This window comes from Amia ocellicauda, unplaced genomic scaffold (assembly GCF_036373705.1).
Source record: "Amia ocellicauda isolate fAmiCal2 unplaced genomic scaffold, fAmiCal2.hap1 HAP1_SCAFFOLD_102, whole genome shotgun sequence".
Classification (NCBI taxonomy): Eukaryota; Metazoa; Chordata; class Actinopteri; order Amiiformes; family Amiidae; genus Amia; species Amia ocellicauda.
In genome coordinates this window covers 195,211-217,757 of record NW_027102667.1, presented here as the reverse complement: position 1 = coordinate 217,757, position 22,547 = coordinate 195,211, and the positions used below count along the sequence as shown (strand labels likewise).

Sequence of the window (22,547 nt, the reverse complement as noted above, 5' to 3'; positions counted from 1 at the left end):
AAGATTCAGTGGAACAAATATAGTACACATTGAAATAAAATTAAGTAGGATATAAACCATATTTGTTGTTTGTATCAAAATTTGTGTCATGATATCAGAAAAATCACTGTTTTTATTTTGTTTTGCAAATGGAGTGCCACAGGCTGGTGTCTACACACTGTCTCGCAGGCTGTGGCAGGTGGATACATATTGCGCTGCTAAGAAGGCAGTGCGCTCCTCCTCTCCCAGCAGGACGGGGAGTTTGCAGCAATCGGGGATCATGCTGAACTCAGGGATATGCATTTTTTATATTTTAAAGTATGTCTCCCTGATTTTTGTGTATTTAGGGCAGGACAGCAGGAAATGCGCCTGTGTTTCGACCTCCCCTAGGTCACACTGGCTGCACAGCCGCTCTTCTCTGGCAACCCAGAATTTTCTGTAGCGGCCTTTTTCAATGGCGAGGCTGTGGTCACTGAGCCTGTATTTAGTTAGATTTTGTCTCTCTTTTATATTTTGGATTTTTAAGTATTCAGCCAATGTAATGTTTCTATTCAGGGCCCGGTAGCATTCCAATTTGTTTTGTAATTCTAATTCGTGTCTCTAATCTTTTGTGTATTTGCTTTTCAGGTACATGTCAATTTTCCCAATTGTTGTTGTTTTGGTCATTGTGTGTTCGGGCTCTGTGAGCCTCAGAGCCGTGGGGGCGTTTCTGTGTACGTGTAAGATGTTTTTATTAAATTCTAGGTGGAATATTTCCATGGGGCTTTTGTCCCAATTGTTGTTATTGAGGTTCATGAGGGGACCCCACACTTCGCTCCCATATAGCAGGATTGGTTGGATGATGGAGTTTAATATTTTAATCCAAATAGTTATTGGTATTGTTGTTTTCCCAAATTGTGTCTTTATGGCATAAAATGCCCGGCGTGCCTTGTCTTTTAATGCGTTTATAGCCATGCTGAAGCTCCCTGACGCACTGATGGTCAGGCCAAGGTAGTTGTATCTGGTGCAGTGCTCTAATCCAGTGCTGCCCAGAGTGAAGCGGTACCTGTTTCCCTGAGATGGGGCTTTTTTCTGGAAAACCATAACTCTGGTCTTGTCCAGATTGACTGCCAGGGCCCATTTCTGACAGTACTGCTCTAGCAGCGCCAGGTTCTGCTGAAGCCCCTGCTCTGTGGGCGACAGCAGCACCAGGTCGTCTGCGTAGAGCAGGAACTTGATCTCTGTGTCATGGAGAGTTAGGCTGCGGGCGTCAGACTGCTCCAACACTGTGGCCAACTCGATGATGTAGATGTTGAACAGTGTTGGACTCAGACTGCAGCCCTGTCTCACTCCCCGCCCCTGAGTGAAGAACTCTGTTCTTGAGTTGCCAATTTGAACTCCGCATTTGTTTTCAGAATACATTGATTTAATGATGTCATAAACTTTACCCCCTACACCACTCTGTAGAAGTTTATAAAATAATCCCTTGTGCCAGATTGAGTCAAATGCCTTTCTAAAGTCTACAAAACAGGCAAATATTTTTCCTTTATTGTTTTGGGTATATTTATTTATGAGGGTGTGTAGAGTGTAAATATGATCGGTTGTGCTGTGTTTTGGTAGGAAGCCAATCTGACTCTTATTCAGGACACTGTGCTTGGTAAGGAAGGCCAGTATCTGGGCGTTGATGATACTGCAGAACACCTTCCCCAGGTTACTGCTCACACAGCTGCCCCAGTAGTTATTGGGGTCTAATTTGTCTCCACTTTTAAAAATCGGGGTGATCAATCCTTGATTCCCGACCTCAGGGAAACACCCGGCTCTCAGCACCAGGTTAAAGAGTTTGAGCAGAGCCTCCTGCAGCTGCGGGCTGCTGTGCTTCAGCATCTCAGGGCTGATGCTGTCGGGGCCGCTGGCTTTCCTGGGTTTGAGGATTTTGAGTTGATGTTTTAGTTCCTGTATTGTAAATGGGTTATCTAAGGGATTTTGGTTATTCTTAATGATTTCTTCCAATTTATTTAGGTTTTTTAATATTTTAACCTGTTCTGGCTTTGGATTGTTTTCAACATTTTGGTAAAGTTTTTCAAAGTGTGTTTTCCAGATTTCTCCATTTTGAATTGGTATTTCATTTTTTTTTTTTGGGGTATTTATTCTGCCCATATAGTGGTCTTTTTTCTTACTGAGGAGTTGCTTGTAGTGCCGCAGGGCCTGGCAGTAGCTGAGGCGAGCCTCCTGGTTGTCGGGCTCTCTGTGTTTAGTGTTGGAGAGATGTCTCAGGTGTTTCCTAGAAGTTTCACACTCCTGGTCACACCACTGTTCTTTTTTTCTTTTAGACGATTTCATATTTTGGTTTTTAATTGTTTTAATGTTTGATTTTAAAGCCAGTCTCTCAAATATTTCATTCAGTGTTTTGGTGGCTGAGTTTATTCCGTTTTGGTTTATTTGATAGTGTGAGGATTGATATCTGTCTAACATGTTTTCAATCTCATCACTATTCAGGGCTCTTGTGTAGTTCTCTGTGCTGGGCTCTGACCATCTCTAACTGGGTGGCAGGGAGACCAGTTTTGTGGGAAGTTTGGCTCTGACTTGTGGCTGCGCTGATCTTTTTAGGTAAAGTGTTATTTGGCTGTGGTCTGATAGTGGAGATTGTTGTCTGACTATAAACGCATTGTTGGCTTGTGGGTCCAGGTCAGTTATGGCGTAGTCCACCACACTGCTGCCCAGAGCCGAGCAGTATGTGAATCTCCCCAGAGAGTACCCCCTGGTCCTGCCATTGATGATATATAGACCCAGGCTTTTACATAGGCGCACTACCTGCTTCCTGCTCTTGTTTACCACGCTGTCGTGGCTGTGTCAGTGTGGAGGTGTGTGTGTGGCACAGCGGGGAGTCTCCGAACAGGTGTGTGTTCCCCTCTGTATTGATGTAGTCCATCTCTCTGCCAGTCCTGGCATTGAGATCGCCACACAGCAGTACAGAGCCCAGGGTCTGGAAGTGGCAGATTTCGTTTTGAAGCTCATGAAAGCCTTCCTCATTATAGTAGGGGGAGTCTGCGGGTGGCATATAAATTGCACATAGGTATATATCTGTGTTATTTTGTAGGGTGTCTTTTCTGATTTTCATCCACAGGTGTGTGTCTCCTCTCTGTACTGGGCATAGGGCTGCTCGGAGCTCCTCCCTGTACCACACGATAATCCCCCACGAGGCCCTGCCACACCTGACTTTGGGTTTTTTATAGGAGGGCACAATCAGCTCCCTGTATCCATTGTATCCATCCAGTGTATAGACATATCTGCACAGCACCAAGTCTCTACAAGAATGAAAACATCTGAACTATTTACAGTGTTGATCAGTTCAGGGCCTGTGCTCTTCATTCCAAAAGTTGAGGAGCGTAAACCCTGCATATTCCAACTGCTTATTTTAAAGGACATGTTAATATATTTTATTATACTTGTCTCTTCTACATAAGAAAGTTTAATTTGTGGTCTACAACTGATATTATATTACTATTAATAATTATATATGGATATACATAATAATCACTCAAAGATTTTATCTTTGCATCAAAATATCAGAATAATTAAATCACATTTTTTCTTACTCTCCATCTCCACAACCATATATATGTGTGTTGAGGCTCAGTTAACTCAGCAGTGTGGAACAGATGACACTGAGGAGTTGCCTTATCTGGGCCAGCTGGGCAGCATCGGGCCTCCAGGCTCTGGAAGCCGCTGCTGCGTGGCTGTGTGGCTGTGCTGGTCCCCGGCTGTCCGCTCTGCTGTGCTGGACGGGCCCTATGGGGATGGGGGGGTGGGGAATGGAGCCGCGGGGTCTCAGGGGCTGGGGCTGGGGTGGAGCCGGTGGCTGGGGATGTGGCCGGGGGCTGGGGGGTTTGCTCCTGGTCTCGAGGTGGGGGTGTGTGGGGTTTCGGCCCAGGGTTGTGTCCTTGAGGACCTTTGAGATGATCCTCACACCCGTCTTGTTGAGGTGGACGTGGTCATACAGGTGATGTGGCTGGATGTCTCAGTGGTGTGCCAGGTGGACGTTGGGGAGGAGGGCACATCTTCGGGACACTTCTGCGTTGATGGCCTGGATGATGTGCAGGGGCACGTCTGTGCGGGGCAGCAGTGTGGAGATGGAAATTTTGGCAGTTGGGAATTCCTCTGTGGCTTTCGTTGCTACCTGTCTCAGGGCTGAGGCCACATCGCCCCTGCGGGCACTCAGGTCGTTAGTGCCGGTGTGGATGAGGATGTGTTTGACTTGGCAAAGCCTCCTCTTGGAGAGCAGCTCCAGGGCTCTCTGTGCTGTGGAGCACCAAAGCTTTTTCACTTTTCGCCCAGGGAAGAGGCGCCTCTCAACCAGGATCTTCCCATTGGATTCGCTCAGAATGACCACCTCTGCGTTGACCTGCCACTCCGGGTTTGCGTCGGGAGTGGTGGGGGCAGCGGGTGTGTTTTGGGGGAGTGGCGTTTCAGGGGGTTGTGTATTAGTGGCAGGTCTGGTGATAGTGGGTGTGTCAGGAGTGGTGGGGAGTGTGGGTGGATCAGTGGGTGCGTCAGGGGTTGGAGGTGTTGTGGGGTCAGTGCAGTGCAGTCTCTGTGCTCCAGTGATGTGTAGCTCCTCTCTTAGCTCCTCCAGCTGGCTCTGCAGGCTCCTCAGCTAGCTGTGCTGGGGTGTCCAGGTCAGCTCCTCCCTCGCTCTGCGCAGCTCCGTCCTCAGGGTTTGGCTCTGCTCCTCCAGGTCTCTCACTGCTGCTCTCAGCTCATGGATCTCAGCCTTGTGCTGCATCTTTAGTCTGTGCATCTCATCCCGGAGCTGATCACACAAGGAGGTCTGGGCCAGGGTGCTCAAGGTCTGCTCCCTGAACTCCGCAAACTCCAGCTCCAGCACTGATAGGCATTCCTTTAGTGTTTTAATGTTGCTGGAGAGTTTTGGGGAGACAGGGGGGCAGTCTGTGGGAGATGGGGCACTGTCTGGCTCCGTGTGGCTGGGGGCAGACTGCAGGGTGGCCGGCTCTGGCTCTTGTTTCTCTACCTCAGTCTGCTGCTTTGAGGTGTGGAAGCCGAGAGCTAATTGGTCCAGGCTGCTCTCGCTGCCCTGCACCATGATGGTCCCGTTGTGGTATACATTAAAAGTGAGCATCACACTGTCTGTGTCTTTCTCTACCAGCACTGAGATCTGCCTGCCTCTGCTAATGCCCCTCTTGTTGTTATTGGGGTATGTCTGGCACAGGGTTTTGTGAAAGGCGGTGTAGAACAGTAGATTGTTCTTGACCCTGTTTTCTCCTTTACCGGTGTAGTCTAGGATGAGGGTCTCAGGAGATGCTCTCATCACAGCTTGTTTGTAGTCCTTCTTAGCCTGTGCAGAGCGAATGTCTTCAGGGTATCGGATTTCAAAAGGCAGCTCTGCAGTCAGACTGCTGTTCGATAGATTTCTATCAGTCTCAGTGGCAGTTGGGCTCTCTCCTACTGTCACTCTATTCAAATCGGAGCTCTGCATTTTCATTGGCTGAGTCAACTACTGAGAATGCTTATTTATTTTATTAATACATATTTTTTTGTTTAATTATTTGTCTCTTACCTCCAATTCTTGTCTTCAGCTTTTCTTTTCTGACTTTTCTTCCTGAACTGTCTCTCTGCTTTCTTCTTTTTGTGTTTCTCTTAAAATTATTATTTTTTGAATACTTTTTCTTCTGAATTTCTATTCCATGTCTTCTGTGTATGTTTATAGTGCTATATATTCATTTGTAAATGACAAATTAAATCCGCTTATGTATAAAAACAAATGTTTTTTAGGAGCTCATATTCCTCTCTCTCTCTCTCTCTCTCTCTCTCTCTCTCTCTCTCTCTCTCTCTCTCAATTCATTTCATTTGTATTGTCAAAGCAATTGGACATACATACACATACATACATATACACTCACCTAAAGGATTATTAGGAACACCTGTTCAATTTCTCATTAATGCAATTATCTAATCAACCAATCACATGGCAGTTGCTTCAATGCATTTAGGGGTGTGGTCCTGGTCAAGACAATCTCCTGAACTCCAAACTGAATGTCTGAATGGGAATGAAAGGTGATTTAAGCAATTTTGAGCGTGGCATGGTTGTTGGTGCCAGACGGGCCGGTCTGAGTATTTCACAATCTGCTCAGTTACTGGGATTTTCACGCACAACCATTTCTAGGGTTTACAAAGAATGGTGTGAAAAGGGAAAAACATCCAGTATGCGGCAGTCCTGTGGGCGAAAATGCCTTGTTGATGCTAGAGGTCAGAGGAGAATGGGCCGACTGATTCAAGCTGATAGAAGAGCAACTTTGACTGAAATAACCACTCGTTACAAACGAGGTATGCAGCAAAGCATTTGTGAAGCTACAACACGTACAACCTTGAGGCGGATGGGCTACAACAGCAGAAGACCCCACCGGGTACCACTCATCTCCACTACAAATAGGAAAAAGAGGTGAGACATTCAGATGGTAGAGTCAGAATTTGGCGTAAACAGAATGAGAACATGGATCCATCATGTCTTGTTACCACTGTGCAGGCTGGTGGTGGTGGTGTAATGGTGTGGGGGATGTCTTCTTGGCACACTTTAGGCCCCTTAGTACCAATTGGGCATCGTTTAAATGCTACGGCCTACCTGAGCATTGTTTCTGACCATGTCCATCCCTTTTTGACCACCATGTACCCATCCTCTGATGGCTACTTCCAGCAGGATAATGCACCATGTCACAGGTCGAATCATTTCAAATTGGTTTCATGAACATGACAATGAGTTCACTGTACTAAACTGGCCCCCACAGTCACCAGATCTCAACCCAATAGAGCATCTTTGGGATGTGGTGGAACGGGAGCTTCGTGCCCTGGATGTGCATCCCACAAATCTCCATCAACTGCAAGATGCTATCCTATCAATATGGGCCAACATTTCTAAAGAATGCTTTCAGCACCTTGTTGAAGCAATGCCACGTAGAATTAAAGCAGTTCTGAAGGCGAAAGGGGGTCAAACACAGTATTAGTATGGTGTTCCTAATAATCCTTTAGGTGAGTTCATCGTAGCTCTTAATACTCTCTTTCTGTCTGGAGGAGATATAATTGAAGTATTGTACACGTACCCGGCTACTTTCAACACCCATTGCTGCACTGATATTTTTCCCTCCATTTTTCTTTATCCATTTTTTTTTTGCTGGAAGTTCCGTCAATACCCGTCAGCCTTTAAGAGACATCATGCAGCCAGGCCTCTTGGCTTGCGGCCACACCGTCCTGAACGCGCCCAATCTCATCAGATCTCGGAAGCTAAACGGGGCAAGGGCTCGTTAGTACTTGGATGGGTGACCTCCTGGAGATATCAGGTGCTGCAAGTTATTTCGTCTCCTGGGTAACTTTATCGTAGCTCTAAATACTCTCTTTCAGTCTGGAGGAGATATTATTGAAGAATTCTCACGTACCCGGCTACTTTCAACACCCTTTGCTGCACTGATATTTTTCCCTCCATTTTTCTTTTTTCTTTTTTATTTTGCTGGAAGTTCCGTCAATACCCTCCAGCCTTTAAGAGACATCATGCAGCCAGGCCTCTTGGCTTGAGGCCACACCGTCCTGAACGCGCCCGATCTCGTCAGATCTCGGAAGCAAAACGGGGCAGGTACTGGTCAGTACTTGGATGGGTGACCTCCTGGAAATACCAGGTGCTGCTAGCTTTTTCGTCTCCTGGGTAACTTCATCGTAGCTCTTAATACTCTCTTTCTGTCTGGAGGAGATATAATTGAAGTATTGTACACGTACCCGGCTACTTTCAACAGCCTTTGCTGCACTGATATTTTTCCCTCCATTTTCCATTTTTTTTTTTTTTTTTTGGCTGGAAGTATTGTCAATACCCGCCAGCCTTTAAGAGACATCATGGAGCCAGGCCTCTTGGCTTGCGGCCACACCGTCCTGAACGCGCCCGATCTCGTCAGATCTCGGAAGCTAACGGGGCAGGGCCTGATCAGTACTTGGATGGGTGACCTCCTGGAAATACCAGGTGCTGCAAGCTTTTTACGTCTCCTGGGTAACTTCATCATAGCTCTTAATACTCTCTTTCAGTCTGTAGGAGATATTATTGAAGAATTGTACACGTACCCGGCTACTTTCATAACCCTTTGCTGCACTGATATTTTTCCCTCCATTTTTCTTTTTTCTTTTTTTTTTTGCTGGAAGTTCCGTCAATACCCGCCAGCCTTAAAGAGACATCATGCAGCCGGGCCTCTCGGCTTTCGGCCACACCGTCCTGAACGCGCATGATATCGTCAGATCTCGGAAGCTAAACGGGGCAGGACCTGGTCAGTACTTGAATGTGAGACCTCCTGGAAATACCAGGTGCTGCAAGCTTTTACGTCTCCTGGGTAACTTTATCGTAGCTCTTAATACTCTCTTTCAGTCTGCAGGAGATATAATTGAAGAATTGTACACGTACCCGGCTACTTTCAACACCCTTTCCAGCACTGATATTTTTCCCTCCATTTTTCTATTTTTTTTTTTTTTTTTTGCTGGAAGTTCCGTCAATACCCGCCAACCTTTAAGAGACATCATGCAGCCAGGCCTTTCGGCTTGTGGCCACACTGTCCTGAATGCGCCCGATCTCGTCAGATCTCGGAAGCTAAACGGGGCAGGGCCTGGTCAGTACTTGAATGGGAGACCTCCTAGAAATACCAGGTGCTGCAAGCTTTTTACGTCTCCTGGGTAACTTCATCGTAGCTCTTAATTCTCTCTTTCTGTCTGGAGGAGATATAATTGAAGAATTGTACATGTACCCGGCTACTTTCAACAGCCTTTGCTGCACTGATATTTTTCCCTCCATTTTTCTTTTTTTTTTTTTTTTTTTTTGCTGGAAGTTCCGTCAATACCCGCCAGCCTTTAAGAGACATCATGCAGCCAGGCCTCTTGGCTTGCGGCCACATTGTCCTGAACGCGCCTGATCTCGTTAGATCTCGGAAGCTAAACGGGGCAGGGCCTGATCAGTACTTGGATGGGAGACCTCCTAGAAATACCAGGTGCTGCAAGCTTTTTACGTCTCCTGGGTAACTTCATCGTAGCTCTTAATACTCTCTTTCTGTCTCCAGGAGATATAATTGAAGAATTGTACACGTACCCGGCTACTTTCAACACCCTTTCCTGCACTGATATTTTTCCCTCCATTTTTCTATTTTTTTTTTTTTTTTTTTGCTGGAAATTCCGTCAATACCCGCCAGCCTTTAAGAGACATCATGCAGCCAGGCGTCTCGGCTTGCGGCCACACCGTCCTGAACGCGCCCGATCTCGTCAGATCTTGGAAGCTAAACGGGGCAGGACCTGGTCGGTACATGAATGTGAGACCTCCTGGAAATACCTGGTGCTGCAAGCTTTTACGTCTCCTGGGTAACTTTATCGTAGCTCTTAATACTCTCTTTCAGTCTGCAGGAGATATAATTGAAGAATTGTACACGTACCCGGCTACTTTCAACACCCTTTCCTGCACTGATATTTTTCCCTCCATTTTTCTATTTTTTTTTTTTTTTTTTTTGCTGGAAGTTCCGTCAATACCCGCCAACCTTTAAGAGACATCATGCAGCCAGGCCTTTCGGCTTGTGGCCACACCGTCCTGAATGCGCCCAATCTCGTCAGATCTCGGAAGCTAAACGGGGCAGGGCCTGGTCAGTACTTGGATGGGAGACCTCCTAGAAATACCAGGTGCTGCAAGCTTTTTACATCTCCTGGGTAACTTCATCGTAGCTCTTAATACTCTCTTTCTGTCTCCAGGAGATATAATTGAAGAATTGTACACGTACCCGGCTACTTTCAACACCCTTTCCTGTACTGATATTTTTCCCTCCATTTTTCTATTTTTTTTTTTTTTTTTTTTGCTGGAAATTCCGTCAATACCCGCCAGCCTTTAAGAGACATCATGCAGCCAGGCATCTCGGCTTGCGGCCACATCGTCCTGAACGCCCCCGATCTCATCAGATCTTGGAATTTAAACGGGGCAGGGCCTGGTCAGTACTTGGATGGGTGACCTCCAGGAAATGCCAGGTGCTGCAAGCTTTTTACGTCTCCTGGGTAACTTCATCATAGCTCTTAATACTCTCTTTCTGTCCGGAGGAGATATAATTGAAGAATTGTACACGTACCCGGCTACTTTCAAAACCCATTACTGCACTGATATTTTCCCCTCCATTTTTCTTTTTCTTTCTTTTTTTTTTTTTTTTTTTTGCTGGAAGTTCTGTCAATACCCGCCAGCCATTAAGAGACATCATGCAGCCAGGCCTCTCGGCTTGCGGCCATACCGTCCTGAACGCCCCCGATCTCGTCAGATCTCGGAATTTAAACGGGGCAGGGCCTGATCAGTACTTGGATTGGAGACCTCCAGGAAATACCTGGTGCTGCAAGCTTTTTACGTCTCCTGGGAAACTTCATCGTAGCTCTTAATACTCTCTATCTGTCTGGAGGTGTTATAATTGAGGAATTGTACATGTACCCGGCTACTTTCAACAGCCTTTGCTGCACTGGTATTTTTCCCTCCATTTTTCTTTTTCTTTTTATTTTTTAATTTTTTTTTGCTGGAAGTTCCGTCAATACCCGCCAACCTTTAAGAGACATCATGCAGCCAGGCCTTTCGGCTTGAGGCCACACCATCCTGAACGCGCCCGATCTCGTCAGATCTCGGAAACTGAATGGGGCAGGACCTGGTCAGTACTTGATTGTGAGACCTCCTGGAAATACCTAGTGCTGCAAGCTTTTACGTCTCCTGGGTAACTTTATCGTTGCTCTTTATACTCTCTATCTGTCTGGAGGAGATATAATAGAATTATTGTACACGTACCCGTCTACTTTCAACACCCTTTGCTGCACTGATATTTTTCCCTCCATTTTTCTTTTTCTTTTTCTTTTTTTATTTTTTTTTGCTGGAAGTTCCGTCAATACCCGCCAGCCATTAAGAGACATCATGCAGCCAGGCCTCTTGGCTTGCGGCCACACCATCCTGAACGCGCCCGATCTCGGAAGATCTCGGAAACTAAACGGGGCAGGACCTGGTCAGTACTTGGATGGGAGATTTTCTGGAAATACCAGGTGCTGCCAGCTTTTTACTTCTCCTGGGGAACTTCATCGTAGCTCTTAATACTCTCTATCTGTCTGGAGAATATATAATTGAAGTATTGTACACGTACCCGGCTACTTTCAACACCCTTTGCTGCACTGATATTTTTACCACCATTTCTCTTTTTTTTATTTGCTGGATGTTCCGTCAAAACCCGCCAACCATTAATAGACATCATGCAGCCAGGCCTCTTGGCTTGCAGCCACACCGTCCTGAACGCCCCCGATCTCATCAGATCTTGGAATTTAAACGGGGCAGGGCCTGGTCAGTACTTGGATGGGTGACCTCCTGGAAATACCTGTTGCTGCAAGCTTTTACGTCTCCTGGGTAACTTTATCGTAGCTCTTAATATTCTCTATCTGTCTGGAAGAGATATAATTGAAGTATTGTACACGTTCCCGGCTACTATCAACACCCATTGCTGCACTGATATTTTTCCATCCATTTTTCTTTTTTTTTTTTTTTTTTTTTTTTTGAAGATGGCAGTTCCGTCAATACCCGCCAGCCTTTAAGAGACATCATGCAGCCAGGCATCTCGGCTTGCGGCCACATCGTCCTGAACGCCCCCGATCTCATCAGATCTTGGAATTTAAACGGGGCAGGGCCTGGTCAGTACTTGGATGGGTGACCTCCAGGAAATGCCAGGTGCTGCAAGCTTTTTACGTCTCCTGGGTAACTTCATCATAGCTCTTAATACTCTCTTTCTGTCCGGAGGAGATATAATTGAAGAATTGTACACGTACCCGGCTACTTTCAAAACCCATTACTGCACTGATATTTTCCCCTCCATTTTTCTTTTTCTTTCTTTTTTTTTTTTTTTTTTTTGCTGGAAGTTCTGTCAATACCCGCCAGCCATTAAGAGACATCATGCAGCCAGGCCTCTCGGCTTGCGGCCATACCGTCCTGAACGCCCCCGATCTCGTCAGATCTCGGAATTTAAACGGGGCAGGGCCTGATCAGTACTTGGATTGGAGACCTCCAGGAAATACCTGGTGCTGCAAGCTTTTTACGTCTCCTGGGAAACTTCATCGTAGCTCTTAATACTCTCTATCTGTCTGGAGGTGTTATAATTGAGGAATTGTACATGTACCCGGCTACTTTCAACAGCCTTTGCTGCACTGGTATTTTTCCCTCCATTTTTCTTTTTCTTTTTATTTTTTAATTTTTTTTTGCTGGAAGTTCCGTCAATACCCGCCAACCTTTAAGAGACATCATGCAGCCAGGCCTTTCGGCTTGAGGCCACACCATCCTGAACGCGCCCGATCTCGTCAGATCTCGGAAACTGAATGGGGCAGGACCTGGTCAGTACTTGATTGTGAGACCTCCTGGAAATACCTAGTGCTGCAAGCTTTTACGTCTCCTGGGTAACTTTATCGTTGCTCTTTATACTCTCTATCTGTCTGGAGGAGATATAATAGAATTATTGTACACGTACCCGTCTACTTTCAACACCCTTTGCTGCACTGATATTTTTCCCTCCATTTTTCTTTTTCTTTTTCTTTTTTTATTTTTTTTTGCTGGAAGTTCCGTCAATACCCGCCAGCCATTAAGAGACATCATGCAGCCAGGCCTCTTGGCTTGCGGCCACACCATCCTGAACGCGCCCGATCTCGGAAGATCTCGGAAACTAAACGGGGCAGGACCTGGTCAGTACTTGGATGGGAGATTTTCTGGAAATACCAGGTGCTGCCAGCTTTTTACTTCTCCTGGGGAACTTCATCGTAGCTCTTAATACTCTCTATCTGTCTGGAGAATATATAATTGAAGTATTGTACACGTACCCGGCTACTTTCAACACCCTTTGCTGCACTGATATTTTTACCACCATTTCTCTTTTTTTTATTTGCTGGATGTTCCGTCAAAACCCGCCAACCATTAATAGACATCATGCAGCCAGGCCTCTTGGCTTGCAGCCACACCGTCCTGAACGCCCCCGATCTCATCAGATCTTGGAATTTAAACGGGGCAGGGCCTGGTCAGTACTTGGATGGGTGACCTCCTGGAAATACCTGTTGCTGCAAGCTTTTACGTCTCCTGGGTAACTTTATCGTAGCTCTTAATATTCTCTATCTGTCTGGAAGAGATATAATTGAAGTATTGTACACGTTCCCGGCTACTATCAACACCCATTGCTGCACTGATATTTTTCCATCCATTTTTCTTTTTTTTTTTTTTTTTTTTTTTTTTGAAGATGGCAGTTCCGTCAATACCCGCCAACCTTTAAGAGACATCATGCAGAACAGGCCTCTCGGCTTGTGGCCACACCGTCCTGAATGCGCCCGATCTCGTCAGATCTCGGAAGCTAAACGGGGCAGAGCCTGGTCAGTACTTGGATGGGAGACCTCCTAGAAATACCAGGTGCTGCAAGCTTTTTACGTCACCTGGGTAACTTCATCGTAGCTCTTAATACTCTCTCTCTGTCTGGAGGAGATATAATTCAAGTATTGTACACGTACCCGGCTACTTTCAACACCCTTTGCTGCACTGGTATTTTTCCCTCTATTTTTCTTTTTTTTTTTTGCTGGCAGTTCCGTCAATACCCGCCATTCTTTAAGAGACATCATGCAGCCAGGCATCTCGGCTTGCGGCCACACCATCCTGAACGCTCCCGATCTCGTCAGATCTCGGAAGCTAAACGGGGCAGGACCTGGTCAGTACTTGATTGTGAGACCTCCTGGAAATACCTAGTGCTGCAAGATTTTACGTCTCCTGGTTAACTTTATCGTTGCTCTTTATACTCTCTATCTGTCTGGAGGAGATATATTTGAAGTATTGTACACGTTCCCGGCTACTTTCAACACCCTTTGCTGCACTGATATTTTTCCATCCATTTTTCTTTTTTTTTTTTTTTTTTTTTTTTTTTTTGATGGCAGTTCCGTCAATACCCGCCAGCCTTTAAGAGACATCATGCAGCCAGGCGTCTCGGCTTGCGGCCACACCGTCCTGAATGCGTCCGATCTCGTAAGATCTCGGAAACTGAATGGGGCAGGGCCTGGTCAGTACTTGGATGGGAGACCTCCTGGAAATACCAGGTGCTGCAAGCTTTTTACGTCTGCTGGGTAAGTTTATCGTCGCTCTTAATACTCTCTTTCTGTCTGGAGGAGATATAATTGAAGTATTGTACACGTACCCGGCTACTGTCAACACCCATTGCTGCACTGATATTTTTCCCTCTATTTTTCTTTTTCTTTTTTTTTTTTTCTGGCAGTTCCGTCGATACCCGCCAGCCTTTAAGAGACATCATGCAGCCAGGCATCTCGGCTTGCGGCCACACCATCCTGAACGCGCCCGATCTCGTCAGATCTCGGAAGCTAAACGGGGCAGGACCTGGTCAGTACTTGATTGTGAGACCTCCTGGAAATACCTAGTGCTGCAAGCTTTTACGTCTCCTGGGTAACTTTATCGTAGCTCTTTATACTCTCTATCTGTCTGGAGGAGATATAATTGAAGTATTGTACACGTACCCGGCTACTTTCAACACCCTTTGCTGCACTGATATTTTTCCCTCCGTTTTTCTTTTTTTTTTTTTTTTTTTTTTTCCTGGAAGTTCCGTCAATACCCGCCAGCCTTTAAGAGACATCATGCAGCCAGGCATCTTGGCTTCTGGCCACACCGTCCTGAACGCGCCCGTTCTCGTCAGATCTGGGAAGCTAAACGTGGCAGGGCCTGGTCAGTGTTTGGATGGGTGACCTCCTGGAAATACGAGGTGCTGCAAACTTTTTACGTCTCCTGGGTAACTTCATCGTAGCTCTTAATTCTCTCTTTCTGTCTGGAGGAGATATATTTGAAGAATTGTACACGTACCCGGCTACTTTCAACACCCTTTGCTGCACTGATATTTTTCCCTCCGTTTTTCTTTTTTCTTTTTTTTTTTTTTTGGCTGGAAGTTCCGTCAATACCCGCCAGCCTTTAAGAGACATCATGCAGCCAGGCCTCTTGGCTTGCGGCCACACCGTTCTGAACGTGCCCGATCTCATCAGACCTCGGAAGCTAAACGGTGCAGGGCCTGGTCAGTACTTGGATGGGTGACCTTCTGGAAATACCAGGTGCTGCAAGCTTTTTCGTCTCCTGGGTAACTTCATCGTAGCTCTTAGTACTCTCTTTCTGTCTGGAGGAGATATATTTGAAGTATTGTACACGTACCCGGCTACTTTCAACACCCTTTGCTGCACTGATATTTTTCCCTCCATTTTTCTATTTATTTATTTATTTATTTTTGCTGGAAGTTCCATCAATACCCGCCAGCCTTTAAGAGACATCATGCAGCCAGGCTTCTCGGCTTGCGGCCACACAGTCCTGAACGCGCCCGATCTCATCAGATCTCGGAAGCTAAACGGGGCAGGGCCTGGTCAGTACTTGGATGGGTGACCTCCTGGAAATACCAGGTGCTGCAAGCTTTTTCGTCTCCTGGGTAACTTCATCGTAGCTCTTAATACTCTATTTCAGTCTGGAGGAGATATTATTGAAGAATTGTACACGTACCCTGCTACTTTCAACTCCCTTTGCTGCACTGATATTTTTCCCTCCATTTTTCTTTTTTCTTTTGTTCTTTGCTGGAAGTTCCGTCAATACCCTCCAGCCTTTGAGAGACATCATGCAGCCAGGACTCTCGGCTTGCGGCCACACCGTTCTGAACGTGCCCGATCTCGTCAGATCTCGGAAACTAAACGGGGCAGGGCCTGGTCACTACTTGGATGTGTGACCTTCTGGAAATACCAGGTGCTGCAAGCTTTTTCGGCTCCTGGGTAACTTCATCGTAGCTCTTAATACTCTCTTTCTGTCTGGAGGAGATATAATTGAAGTTTTGTAAACGTACCCGGCTACTTTCAACACACTTTGCTGCACTGATATTTTTCCCTAAGTTTTTTTTTTTTTTTTTTGCTGGAAGTTCCGTCAATACCCGCCAACCTTTAAGAGACATCATGCAGCCAGGCCTTTCGGCTTGTGGCCACACCGTCCTGAATGCGCCCGATCTCGTCAGATCTCGGAAGCTAAATGGGGCAGGGCCTGGTCAGTACTTGGATGGGAGACCTCCTAGAAATACCAGGTGCTGCAAGCTTTTTACGTCTCCTGGGTAACTTCATCGTAGCTCTTAATACTCTCTTTCTGTCTCCAGGAGATATAATTGAAGTATTGTACACGTATCCAGCTACTGTCAACACCCTTTGCTGCACTGATATTTTTCCATCCATTTTTCTTTTTTCTTTTTTTCTTTTTTTTTTTTGCTGGAAGTTCCGTCAATACCCGCCAACCTTTAAGAGACATCATGCAGCCAGGCCTTTCGGCTTGTGGCCACACCGTCCTGAATGCGCCCGATCTCGTCAGATCTCGGAAGCTAAACGGGGCAGGGCCTGGTCAGTACTTGGATGGGAGACCTCCTAGAAATACCAGGTGCTGCAAGCTTTTTACGTCTCCTGGGTAACTTCATCGTAGCTCTTAATACTCTCTTTCTGTCTCCAGGAGATATAATTGAAGAATTGTACATGTACCCGGCTACTTTCAACACCCTTTGCTGCACTGGTATATTTCCCTCTATTTTTCTTTTTTTTTTTTGCTGGCAGTTCCGTCAATACCCGCCAGCCTTTAAGAGACATCATGCAGCCAGGCATCTCGGCTTGCGGCCACACCATCCTGAACGCGCCCGATCTCGTCAGATCTCGGAAGCTAAACGGGGCAGGACCTGGTCAGTTCATGAATGTGAGACCTCCTGGAAATACCTGGTGCTGCTAGCTTTTACGTCTCCTGGGTAACTTTATCGTAGCTCTTAATACTCTCTATCTGTCTGGAGGAGATATAATTGAAGTATTGTACACGTACCCGGCTACTTTCAACACCCTTTGCTGCACTGGTATTTTTCCCTCTATTTTTATTTTTTATTTTCGCTGGCAGTTCCGTCAATACCCGCCAGCCTTTAAGAGACATCATGCAGCCAGGCATCTCGGCTTGCGGCCACACCATCCTGAACGCGCCCGATCTCATCAGATCTCGGAAGCTAAACGGGGCAGGGCCTGGTCAGTACTTGGATGGGAGACCTCCTAGAAATACCAGGTGCTGCAAGCTTTTTACGTCTCCTGTGTAACTTCATCGTAGCTCTTAATACTCTCTTTCTGTCTCCAGGAGATATAATTGAAGAATTGTACACGTACCCGGCTACTTTCAACACCCTTTCCTGAACTGATATTTTTCCCTCCATTTTTCTTTTTTTTTTTTTTTTTTTTGCTGGAAATTCCGTCAATACCCGCCAACCATTAAGAGACATCATGCAGCCAGGCCTCTTGGCTTGCAGCCACACCGTCCTGAACGCGCCCGATCTTGTCAGATCTCGGAAGCTAAACGGGGCAGGACCTGGTCAGTACTTAAATGTGAGACCTCCTGGAAATACCAGGTGCTGCCAGCTTTTTACGTCTCCTGGGGAACTTCATCGTAGCTCTTAATACTCTCTTTCTGTCTGGAGAAGATATAATTGAAGAATTGTACACGTACCCGGCTACTTTCAACACCCTTTGCTGCACTGGTATTTTTCCCTCTATTTTTCTTTTTTATTTTCGCTGGCAGTTCCGTCAATACCCGCCAGCCTTTAAGAGACATCATGCAGCCAGGCATCTCGGCTTGCGGCCACACCATCCTGAACGTGCCCGATCTCGTCAGATCTCGGAAGCTAAACGGGGCAGGGCCTGGTCAGTATTTGGATGGGAGACCTCCTAGAAATGCCAGGTGCTGCAAGCTTTTTACGTCTCCTGGGTAACTTCATCGTAGCTCTTAATACTCTCTTTCTGTCTCCAGGAGATATAATTGAAGAATTGTACACGTACCCGGCTACTTTCAACACCCTTTCCTGAACTGATATTTTTCCCTCCATTTTTCTTTTTTTTTTTTTTTTTTTTGCTGGAAATTCCGTCAATACCCGCCAGCCTTTAAGAGACATCATGCAGCCAGACATCTCGGCTTGCGGCCACACCGTCCTGAACGCGCCCGATCTTGTCAGATCTTGGAAGCTAAACGGGGCAAGGCCTGGTCTGTACTTGGATGGGTGTCCTCCTGGAAATACCAGGTGCTGCAAGCTTTTTACGTCTCCTGGGTAACTTCATCGTAGCTCTTAATACTCTCTTTCAGTCTGGAGGAGATATAATTGAAGAATTGTACACGTACCTGGCTATTTTCAACACCCTTTGCTGCACTGATATTTTTACCACCATTTCTCTTTTTTTTTTTGCTGGCAGTTCCGTCAATACCCGCCAGCCTTTAAGAGACATCATGCAGCCAGGCGTCTCGGCTTGCGGCCACACCATCCTGAACGCGCCCGATCTCGTCAGATCTCGGAAGCTAAGCGGGGCAGGACCTGGTCAGTACTTGAATGTGAGACCTCCTGGAAATACCTGGTGCTGCAAGCTTTTACGTCTCCTGGGTAACTTTATCGTAGCTCTTAATACTCTCTATCTGTCTGGAAGAGATATAATTGAAGTATTGTACACGTACCCAGCTACTGTCAACACCCTTTGCTGCACTGATATTTTTCCATCCATTTTTCTTTTTTTTTTTTTTTGCTGGAAGTTCCGTCAATACCCGCCAACCTTTAAGAGACATCATGCAGAACAGGCCTCTCGGCTTGTGGCCACACCGTCCTGAATGCGCCCGATCTCGTCAGATCTCGGAAGCTAAACGGGGCAGAGCCTGGTCAGTACTTGGATGGGAGACCTCCTAGAAATACCAGGTGCTGCAAGCTTTTTACGTCACCTGGGTAACTTCATCGTAGCTCTTAATACTCTATTTCAGTCTGGAGGAGATATTATTGAAGAATTGTACACGTACCCTGCTACTTTCAACTCCCTTTGCTGCACTGATATTTTTCCCTCCATTTTTCTTTTTTCTTTTGTTCTTTGCTGGAAGTTCCGTCAATACCCTCCAGCCTTTGAGAGACATCATGCAGCCAGGACTCTCGGCTTGCGGCCACACCGTTCTGAACGTGCCCGATCTCGTCAGATCTCGGAAACTAAACGGGGCAGGGCCTGGTCACTACTTGGATGTGTGACCTTCTGGAAATACCAGGTGCTGCAAGCTTTTTCGGCTCCTGGGTAACTTCATCGTAGCTCTTAATACTCTCTTTCTGTCTGGAGGAGATATAATTGAAGTTTTGTAAACGTACCCGGCTACTTTCAACACACTTTGCTGCACTGATATTTTTCCCTAAGTTTTTTTTTTTTTTTTTTGCTGGAAGTTCCGTCAATACCCGCCAACCTTTAAGAGACATCATGCAGCCAGGCCTTTCGGCTTGTGGCCACACCGTCCTGAATGCGCCCGATCTCGTCAGATCTCGGAAGCTAAATGGGGCAGGGCCTGGTCAGTACTTGGATGGGAGACCTCCTAGAAATACCAGGTGCTGCAAGCTTTTTACGTCTCCTGGGTAACTATATCGTAGCTCTTAATACTCTCTTTCTGTCTGGAGGAGATATAATTGAAGTATTGTACACGTACCTGGCTACTTTCAACATCCTTTGCTGCACTGATATTTTTCCCTCCGTTTTTCTTTTTTTTTTTTTTTGCTGGAAGTTCCGTCAATACCCGCCAACCATTAAGAGACATCATGCAACCAGGCCTCTCGGCTTGTGTCCACACCGTCCTGAACGCGCTCGATCTCGTCAGATCGCGTAAGCTGAACGGGGCATGTCCTGGTCAGTACTTGGATGGGTGACCTCCTGGAAATACCAGGTGCTGCAAGCTTTATACGTCTCTTGGGTAACTTCATCGTAGCTCGTAATACTCTCTTTCAGTCTGGAGGAGATATAATTGAAGAATTGTACACATACCCGGCTACTTTCAACACCCTTTGCTGCACTGATATTTTTTCCTCCATTTTTCTTTTTTCTTTTTTTTTTTGCCGGAAGTTCCGTCAATACCCTCCAGCCTTTAAGAGACATCATGCAGCCAGGCTGCTTGGCTTGCGGCCACACCATCCTGAACGCGGTCGATCTCATCAGATCTCGGAAGCTAAACGGTGCAGGGCCTCGTCAGTACTTGGATGGGTGACCTCCTGGATATACCAGGTGCTGCAAGCTTTTTCGTCTCCTGGGTAACTTCATCGTTGCTTTTAATACTCTATTTCTGTCTGGAGGAGATATAATTGAAGAATTGTACACGTACCCGGCTACTTTCAACACCCTTTGCTGCACTGATATTTTTCCCGCCATTTTTCTTTTTCTTTTTTCTTTTTTCTGGAAGTTCCATCAATATCCGCCAGCCTTTAAGAGACATCATGCAACCAGGCATCTCGGCTTGCGGACACACAGACCTGAACGCGCCCGATCTCGTCAGATCTCGGAAACGAAACGGGGCAGGACCTGGTCAGTACTTGGATGGGAAATCTCCTGGAAATACCAGGTGCTGCCAGCTTTTTACGTCTGCTGGGTAACTTTATCGTAGCTCTTAATACTCTCTTTCAGTCTGGAGGAGATATAATTGAAATATTGTACACGTACCCGGTTACTTTCAACACCCTTTGCTGCACTGATATTTTTCCCTCCATTTTTCTTTTTTCTTCATTATTTTGCTGGAAGTTCCGTCAATATCCTCCAGCCTTTAAGAGACATCATGTAGCCAGGCCTCTTGGCATGCGGACACATTGTCCTGAATGCGCCCGATCTCATCAGATCTCGGAAGCTAAACGGGGCAGGACCTGGTCAGTACTTGAATGTGAGACCTCCTAGAAAAACCTGGTGCTGCAAGCTTTTTACGTCTCCTGGGTAACTATATCGTAGCTCTTAATACTCTCTTTCTGTCTGGAGGAGATATAATTGAAGTATTGTACACGTACCTGGCTACTTTCAACATCCTTTGCTGCACTGATATTTTTCCCTCCGTTTTTCTTTTTTTTTTTTTTTGCTGGAAGTTCCGTCAATACCCGCCAACCATTAAGAGACATCATGCAGCCAGGCCTCTCGGCTTGTGTCCACACCGTCCTGAACGCGCTCGATCTCGTCAGATCGCGTAAGCTGAACGGGGCAGGTCCTGGTCAGTACTTGGATGGGTGACCTCCTGGAAATACCAGGTGCTGCAAGCTTTATACGTCTCTTGGGTAACTTCATCGTAGCTCGTAATACTCTCTTTCAGTCTGGAGGAGATATAATTGAAGTATTGTACACTTTGTCTTAGGGACAGTCTGGCTAGCAGTGACTGAGTGGTTGACAGACGACAAGCATCGGAATGTACGTGCTCTGTGATGTCATAGCAGTCAGCTGAGAGAGGCTCGTGATGTCATCGCTGAGCTGTCTGTCTGTCTGTCTGTCTGTCTCTCTCTCTCTCTTTCTCTCTCTCTCTCTCTCTCTCTCTTCCTCTCAATTCAATTCATTTGTATTGTCAAAGCAATTGGACATACATACATACATATATATATATATATATATATATATATATATATATACATACATATATACATCTATACATGCTAGAAAGTCATTACAATGTTATCTTAAAGGCTAACTAAGCAGAACATATATCATTATAGAACAGAGTTCATAGGTCAACACATGGTTTTAGGGAACAGGCACGTAGGTCATACCGTTTGACAATGTCTCCAAGGTTCTCATCGTAAATAACAAACAGAAATCAAACTATCTTCTGGGCTGACCTTCTAGCTTGACCGTATCTTTCTTAAGTATACAAGAGAGAAAAACAGGTGTAAGAAAATAATTTCTAATTTTCCTTCTACACATATATACATACATACATACATATGTAGCGTTATGTTGGGTGTATTTTGATAAGAGCATTTGGGCTCTGAGCTGAAGCACTGATCTAAAGAAGACCTCTCCCCCCCCAAAGTTATCAGATTTCCTTAGCTCATCAGCTTGGAACTGGTTTGCATCAAAGTGACAGTTTTGGGGAGGATGGCACCGAGAAGAGGCCAAATAGTTTGGAATTCTGCTATGAGATGTCTGGAGAAAGGGGCCTGTAGGTGATAAAAACTCTTTGAAGTGGATGAGAGCCGAAATCCCGACATAGAGCTACGAACCCAGGCCAACCGGCATTTCCAAAAGATGGCATGGATTGACATCAGTCATAAATAAAGCCTCCCTCCAATAGGACACTTGGGGCTGAAACCGAAATCCAATCTCAAGAACTCAGGGACCAATCACCTACTGATCTGACAGACTATAAGGAACAGCGGACAGTCTTTCTCTCTCTCTCTCTCTCACCTGAACCAGAATCTCGCTGCCACAGCTCAACCTGTAGCTCTGTTGCCAGAACCGGAATCAGAAACCAACCAAGTCTTTGCCGGCAACAGAAGAGTTAAACTGGGAGAAGGAGATTGAGCGAAGAATTATTTTAAAGGACTTTATTAAATAAATAACTTCACAGACCCACCTGATCAGTGGAGTTTTACAGCTAGACAATTGACTAAGTCGACTGAATACGAAAGTGTCAGTCACTTAAATAGCTATTTGAGTCTTAAGAAACTTGACCCTTGGAATAAACAGGGCCCTGCTTT

At 46.0% G+C, this 22,547-nt stretch overlaps 12 non-coding genes and 27 pseudogenes across 12 annotated transcripts; all 39 read left to right on the top strand.

Moving 5' to 3' along the window:
* The first annotated feature begins 7,200 nt into the window (after positions 1–7,200).
* Positions 7,201–7,319, top strand: LOC136720233 (uncharacterized; annotated as a pseudogene).
* A 214-nt stretch (positions 7,320–7,533) lies between these two features.
* On the top strand, positions 7,534–7,652 carry LOC136720207 (uncharacterized; annotated as a pseudogene).
* Positions 7,653–7,869: 217 nt separating this feature from the next.
* Positions 7,870–7,987, top strand: LOC136720270 (5S ribosomal RNA). The gene has a single exon (XR_010805434.1). It is a non-coding gene; the product is annotated as a 5S ribosomal RNA (ribosomal RNA).
* Positions 7,988–8,203: 216 nt separating this feature from the next.
* On the top strand, positions 8,204–8,322 carry LOC136720253 (uncharacterized; annotated as a pseudogene).
* A 217-nt stretch (positions 8,323–8,539) lies between these two features.
* On the top strand, positions 8,540–8,658 carry LOC136720276 (5S ribosomal RNA). The gene has a single exon (XR_010805440.1). It is a non-coding gene; the product is annotated as a 5S ribosomal RNA (ribosomal RNA).
* A 219-nt stretch (positions 8,659–8,877) lies between these two features.
* On the top strand, positions 8,878–8,996 carry LOC136720149 (uncharacterized; annotated as a pseudogene).
* Positions 8,997–9,215: 219 nt separating this feature from the next.
* LOC136720208 (uncharacterized) lies at positions 9,216–9,334 on the top strand (annotated as a pseudogene).
* A 219-nt stretch (positions 9,335–9,553) lies between these two features.
* Positions 9,554–9,672, top strand: LOC136720285 (uncharacterized; annotated as a pseudogene).
* Positions 9,673–9,892: 220 nt separating this feature from the next.
* LOC136720158 (uncharacterized) lies at positions 9,893–10,011 on the top strand (annotated as a pseudogene).
* Positions 10,012–10,239: 228 nt separating this feature from the next.
* LOC136720148 (uncharacterized) lies at positions 10,240–10,358 on the top strand (annotated as a pseudogene).
* A 572-nt stretch (positions 10,359–10,930) lies between these two features.
* On the top strand, positions 10,931–11,049 carry LOC136720237 (uncharacterized; annotated as a pseudogene).
* Positions 11,050–11,259: 210 nt separating this feature from the next.
* LOC136720154 (uncharacterized) lies at positions 11,260–11,378 on the top strand (annotated as a pseudogene).
* A 225-nt stretch (positions 11,379–11,603) lies between these two features.
* Positions 11,604–11,722, top strand: LOC136720155 (uncharacterized; annotated as a pseudogene).
* Positions 11,723–11,950: 228 nt separating this feature from the next.
* On the top strand, positions 11,951–12,069 carry LOC136720147 (uncharacterized; annotated as a pseudogene).
* A 572-nt stretch (positions 12,070–12,641) lies between these two features.
* Positions 12,642–12,760, top strand: LOC136720236 (uncharacterized; annotated as a pseudogene).
* A 210-nt stretch (positions 12,761–12,970) lies between these two features.
* Positions 12,971–13,089, top strand: LOC136720153 (uncharacterized; annotated as a pseudogene).
* Positions 13,090–13,316: 227 nt separating this feature from the next.
* Positions 13,317–13,435, top strand: LOC136720281 (5S ribosomal RNA). Its single transcript, XR_010805444.1, has one exon. It is a non-coding gene; the product is annotated as a 5S ribosomal RNA (ribosomal RNA).
* A 210-nt stretch (positions 13,436–13,645) lies between these two features.
* LOC136720206 (uncharacterized) lies at positions 13,646–13,764 on the top strand (annotated as a pseudogene).
* Positions 13,765–13,990: 226 nt separating this feature from the next.
* On the top strand, positions 13,991–14,109 carry LOC136720191 (uncharacterized; annotated as a pseudogene).
* A 216-nt stretch (positions 14,110–14,325) lies between these two features.
* Positions 14,326–14,444, top strand: LOC136720179 (uncharacterized; annotated as a pseudogene).
* Positions 14,445–15,004: 560 nt separating this feature from the next.
* On the top strand, positions 15,005–15,123 carry LOC136720258 (5S ribosomal RNA). The gene has a single exon (XR_010805423.1). It is a non-coding gene; the product is annotated as a 5S ribosomal RNA (ribosomal RNA).
* Positions 15,124–15,343: 220 nt separating this feature from the next.
* Positions 15,344–15,462, top strand: LOC136720144 (5S ribosomal RNA). The gene has a single exon (XR_010805411.1). It is a non-coding gene; the product is annotated as a 5S ribosomal RNA (ribosomal RNA).
* Positions 15,463–15,677: 215 nt separating this feature from the next.
* Positions 15,678–15,796, top strand: LOC136720164 (uncharacterized; annotated as a pseudogene).
* Positions 15,797–16,005: 209 nt separating this feature from the next.
* Positions 16,006–16,124, top strand: LOC136720269 (5S ribosomal RNA). The gene has a single exon (XR_010805433.1). It is a non-coding gene; the product is annotated as a 5S ribosomal RNA (ribosomal RNA).
* A 225-nt stretch (positions 16,125–16,349) lies between these two features.
* On the top strand, positions 16,350–16,468 carry LOC136720205 (5S ribosomal RNA). The gene has a single exon (XR_010805416.1). It is a non-coding gene; the product is annotated as a 5S ribosomal RNA (ribosomal RNA).
* Positions 16,469–16,678: 210 nt separating this feature from the next.
* LOC136720214 (uncharacterized) lies at positions 16,679–16,797 on the top strand (annotated as a pseudogene).
* A 209-nt stretch (positions 16,798–17,006) lies between these two features.
* Positions 17,007–17,125, top strand: LOC136720271 (5S ribosomal RNA). Its single transcript, XR_010805435.1, has one exon. It is a non-coding gene; the product is annotated as a 5S ribosomal RNA (ribosomal RNA).
* A 218-nt stretch (positions 17,126–17,343) lies between these two features.
* Positions 17,344–17,462, top strand: LOC136720199 (uncharacterized; annotated as a pseudogene).
* Positions 17,463–17,672: 210 nt separating this feature from the next.
* Positions 17,673–17,791, top strand: LOC136720230 (5S ribosomal RNA). Its single transcript, XR_010805418.1, has one exon. It is a non-coding gene; the product is annotated as a 5S ribosomal RNA (ribosomal RNA).
* Positions 17,792–18,009: 218 nt separating this feature from the next.
* Positions 18,010–18,128, top strand: LOC136720176 (uncharacterized; annotated as a pseudogene).
* A 209-nt stretch (positions 18,129–18,337) lies between these two features.
* On the top strand, positions 18,338–18,456 carry LOC136720277 (5S ribosomal RNA). Its single transcript, XR_010805441.1, has one exon. It is a non-coding gene; the product is annotated as a 5S ribosomal RNA (ribosomal RNA).
* A 213-nt stretch (positions 18,457–18,669) lies between these two features.
* LOC136720280 (5S ribosomal RNA) lies at positions 18,670–18,788 on the top strand. Its single transcript, XR_010805443.1, has one exon. It is a non-coding gene; the product is annotated as a 5S ribosomal RNA (ribosomal RNA).
* A 216-nt stretch (positions 18,789–19,004) lies between these two features.
* On the top strand, positions 19,005–19,123 carry LOC136720163 (uncharacterized; annotated as a pseudogene).
* Positions 19,124–19,332: 209 nt separating this feature from the next.
* LOC136720268 (5S ribosomal RNA) lies at positions 19,333–19,451 on the top strand. The gene has a single exon (XR_010805432.1). It is a non-coding gene; the product is annotated as a 5S ribosomal RNA (ribosomal RNA).
* Positions 19,452–19,664: 213 nt separating this feature from the next.
* LOC136720250 (uncharacterized) lies at positions 19,665–19,783 on the top strand (annotated as a pseudogene).
* A 216-nt stretch (positions 19,784–19,999) lies between these two features.
* Positions 20,000–20,118, top strand: LOC136720204 (uncharacterized; annotated as a pseudogene).
* A 215-nt stretch (positions 20,119–20,333) lies between these two features.
* LOC136720252 (uncharacterized) lies at positions 20,334–20,452 on the top strand (annotated as a pseudogene).
* A 216-nt stretch (positions 20,453–20,668) lies between these two features.
* Positions 20,669–20,787, top strand: LOC136720243 (uncharacterized; annotated as a pseudogene).
* Positions 20,788–21,000: 213 nt separating this feature from the next.
* LOC136720232 (uncharacterized) lies at positions 21,001–21,119 on the top strand (annotated as a pseudogene).
* Positions 21,120–22,547: the final 1,428 nt, after the last annotated feature.